The following is a 4,630-nucleotide window of genomic DNA, read 5'->3' on the forward strand; positions in this document are numbered from 1 at the left end:
TCGAATTTTTATCCATCATGTTCATTTTTTTTTTTTTTTCGACAAGTCTCTCATAGATCCTGGAGCTGCTAGATTCAGAACAACTTGTTGGAGTAACCTCTTGTTCACTATAGATAAAGGTTGTCTTAGCCTTGTTCAGATGCTGGTTTCTGTATGGGTAGAGATTTGAGTACAGGCTGGACTTTGGCATTGTTACTTTTATGAAGCATCACCTGTCTTAGTGTTTCGTAAACATCTTCTCTATCAGTTTTTGGTTGGTTTAGTAAAGAGCTGAACAGCCTATAGCAAAGCAGAAAGAAATAGGCAGAATTTCTGGACAGTGATAGGAACTCAGGAAAGAGTGAGAGGCAAAATATTTGTCACCTACACATGGAGGACGAAACAGGTCTGGTACTGAGGAGAGGTAACAAGCCATGTGGTGGAACAGAGCTAGATTGTCAGGTTTGTTTAGATGAGCTAGTTAAGAGTCTGTCAAGTTAAGGCCAAGATTTTATAATAATAAAAGGTCTCCATGTCATTATTGGGAGCTGGCAAGTCAGAGACACTCTCTGACAATGACTAATTGGCAATCAAGTTACAGGGATTATTCTGTCACTACCTCAGCAAAGCAATGATTACACATTGTGCACACTACCACACCTGACTTCTTATATGCATGTTGGGAATATGAACTCAGATTGCATAGCAAGCATTTTAATGTCCGCTGTTTGTATCCAATTTTGCTATTATTGTTTATCAAATAGCTTGCCTTTTATCCAGTGTGTGAATTTGACACATTTGTTTAAAATTGGGTGTTTATAGCAGTTGGGCTTATTTCTTAGTATTCTATTACACTTCATTGGTCTTCATTTCTGTTTTGTGCAAGTATCATGTGGCCTTTGTCAGTATTACTCTGTAGCATAATTTTAGGTCAGGTATTATGAGACTTTTTTTTGTTTGGACTTTTTGGTTACCAATGCTCATTTGTTTTGTTTTGTATAGATTTGAGAATATTTTTCTTGTTATGTGAAGAATCTTACTGGATTCTGATGGAAATTTCATTGAATAGGTGGATTACTTTTGATAACAAAATAATAATAATACTCATTTTGTACTGATTATGCCAATCCAGGAATGTGGAATCTCTTTTTTTTAATCTAGCATCTTCCTCGATGTCTTTTTTCATACCAGAATTTTTCAGTGCAGAGATATTTTACTGCTTTAACATCCTAGGTAGTTTTAAACGACATTGACCTCATTGGCCACTTATTCCTGGCAAATTGGTGAGCTCCAAGTGTAGTGAAAGATGCTATCTCAAAAAAGAAAAGAAAAAAAGTAGAACACAGTGGAGAAAAAGCCAATCATTGGGTGAAGAGGTGGAGGCAGGCCTTCTGGGTCCAAGAGAGGAAGAGGGGGCACAGAAGGAAGGAACGGCCCTTTTTTACAGCGAGGCAGAGAGAGAGAGAAAGAGGGAGAGAGAGAGAGAGAGAGAGAGAGAGAGAGAGAGAGAGAGAGAGAGAGAGAGAGAGAGAGAGAGAGAGAGAGAGAGAGAGAGAGAGAGAGAGAGAGAGAGAGAGAGAGAGAGAGAGAGAGATTGACCAAATGGTGACCTCTGCCACTGGAAGATTTCAAACATAGAATAGTTGAAGAGTTTAGGACAATAGATTCTGCACCTAGCGGTTGTGTCATCTATTGATTTTAAACTAAGATTGTCTGATGTTTTCCATTCACCGAAACTCAGGTGGGTAGAAGGGAAAGAACATAGCCAGGGTGGAATTTGGCCAGGCTTTGGAATGAGAAGATTGGGCAAAGAACTGAGCTCCAGGGAGGAGGTAACCACAGTGGAGTATGAGCTGGCTAGGGCACACCCACTGCTAGCTGCAGAATGCTGGGCTGGCAAGAGAGTGATCTTAGTGCTCTGGAGAGGCAGAGTGGGCATTTGTGGGAGAGGCATTGACTTGGTCATGGTTTCAGGCTATGTACCAGGCATAGCCAGATTTAGAGTGGGTTCATTTTAAAACTGCTACACTCAAGCCTTCACACATATGTGTATATTTGTGCATCTGCACCCACACATGGATGTGACAGGATTTCCCTGTCCAGTCACACTAAAATATTGTGGCAGGAGGAGGTCTGTGATTGGACAGAGAAAAGGGAGGTGGAGTTAAGAGTTGCAGGGTTAGAGAGCATTTCAAAGAGAGGAAGATGTAGTCCAAGATGGAGGAGGACAGACAGGAGGAAGAACCTGAACCAGCATGGCTTTAGATAGCCACAAGTTTTTGTGATATCATAAGGTTAGAATAATTGGGATAACTTGTCTAATCTAGATGGGCAGCTTTTATTATTATCAAATGGTTCTAAAATTATTGTATTGGCATCTTTTAAATTGAGAATTTATTAATACATAAATCTGACTGGTTAATTATAATGTTCAAGAGTTTGTTTTTACCCGGTTAATGGGTGGATGATCGTTGTGTTAATGGGTGGATTGTCTTTGCGTGGGACTGGTGTGGCACTATTTGCCAAAGAACTCAGAGCTCAGGCCTGAGAGACCACTGAGTTGAAATCACGTAGCTGGAGCCATGTGATTCTCAAGTTGCTGGTGGTAGTGTGGGAAGCCTGCCAGTCCATTTTTTAATATTTACCACAAAACATCGATATTCAGAAATGTATATACTACAGACAAAATCAACATATAGTAAATGATTAGCTAACTAAAAAAAAGATCTTTGTATGACTAGGGGAAAACATCACAAGGTCTGTTCCAACCAGAAATTTAAAAGTCCCGAAAGTTAACAAATGGGATTATACATACATGCATACATACATACATACATACATATACAGTAAGTCATTTTACTGAAACTTGACTTAGGCATCTGCAATGGTGTCTTCAACCTCCGTTCTTGGCTTGATAGTGCTGGAAGTAATCTGCTTAACAATCTTGGAAGGAGTGTGTAAATCAATAAGTTGCTTGTTGATCCTCATTTGGAAATGATTCCATATCTTGGAATGTTCACCACGTGTGTTTCTGGTGATGATTTTCAAAGTCTTGGTAGACAGTCCCATGGGTCCTTTCACTTTCAGATTTCTTTTCCTGATCAAGTTTACACAGACCTTTAGCAACTTCACATTGGGGCTAATGAACACAATTCAAATTCAGGGAATTGCCACTTCAGGCTCTGAAATGCTCTTTCTAGTATCTTTAAATGCATGGCTGAGGTGCAGCTTCCTGACTGACTTGTTCCTCGGCAGGAACAGCGGTGAGTGAGGACTAAACCACGCTCCTCAGCAAACACCACCACTTCTCAGTCTCAGGGAGAACCAATGGGAATACATAAAATTTAAAACTTTTTCTTAGCAAAAGAAACTACCTATAAAAGAAATCAGCCTATAAATTCAGAATAAAATCTTTATGACCTTCAGAGAGGGGCTAATATATAGAATATTTAAAGCACTATAAAATTAACACACACACACAAAACTAACAATTGCTATCAATAAATACACTAATGAACAGAAAAGATAATTCTCAAAAGAAAACAAACATGTGTCCAGGAAATGTTTCTAAAATTTTGCTATTCTTAGCCATTAGGGAAATACAAATTAAAACTTCTTTGAGACTTCATCTGATCTCTGTCATAGTGGCAATCATTAAGAAGAGAAACTCCACCTACCATAACTGTTCTCTGAGAGGCTCTTCCCAGCAGCTGGCTGAAACAGCTGCAGAGACTTATAGCCAAACGTTAGATGGAACTCTGAGAGTCTTGTGGAACAGTTGGGGGAAGGATTGAGGGAGCCAAAGGGGACAGGGCCCAACAGAATCAACTCACCTGGACCCTGGGAGACTCACGGAGACTGAACCAACAAAAGGATATGCATTGGCTGAACCTAGCCCCATCTCCCACGCCCTTCTCCTGACCCCCCACACATACGTAGCGGATGTGCAGCTTGGTCTTCATGTGGGTCTCCCAACAACTGGAATGGATGCTGTTCTTTACTCTATTTCCTGCCTCTGAATTCTGTTTCTCTAACTAGGCTGCCTTGTCTGGTATGAGTGGGAGAGAACATGCTTAGTCCTGCAATAACTTGATGAGGCAAGGTGGGTTGGTTTAAGGGGAGACAGCTTCCCTCCTCAAAGGAGAAGGGGAGGGAAGAAGTGTTTTGTGAGTGTGGGCCTGAGAGGAGAGAGAAGCTGCAATCATGATGTAAAGTGAACAAATAAATTAATTAAAAGAAAAGAAGGGGAGAAGGAGGTGAAAATTAGGACACCATTATATTAAGATAGAAAAGGGAAAATAGGTAGGAGAATTTACCTGTTAATGGGAGAAGGGCAGGTAACACAGAGAGAGAATGAGTAGGGATAAATAGCACTAAGAATGTTTGATAAAGCCATGTAAAATTTATTATTTTATATTTACTTAAAATTATATAGAGTACGTACATAGTTGTATGTGTATGTATGTATACACACATATATATTAATAAAAATTATACCAATTGGAGTGATAATGCTTTCACCCCAAACAATAAACTGCCTAACAAAACATGTACCAAACATGAAGAACCTTCTTTCAAGTTGTTGGTTAGAGAAGTCAATAAAGCCACCCAAACAATATAGGCTACTAGTGTTAGCCTTGAGTCTTTCCAG

General features: G+C 39.7%; 1 pseudogene; it reads right to left on the bottom strand.

Moving 5' to 3' along the window:
* Positions 1 to 2,850: 2,850 nt before the first annotated feature.
* On the bottom strand, positions 2,851 to 3,880 carry LOC110320220 (annotated as a pseudogene).
* Between the last annotated feature and the right edge of the window lie 750 nt (positions 3,881 to 4,630).

Source organism: Mus pahari, chromosome 4 (genome assembly GCF_900095145.1).
Source record: "Mus pahari chromosome 4, PAHARI_EIJ_v1.1, whole genome shotgun sequence".
In the NCBI taxonomy this organism is placed as follows: Eukaryota; Metazoa; Chordata; class Mammalia; order Rodentia; family Muridae; genus Mus; species Mus pahari.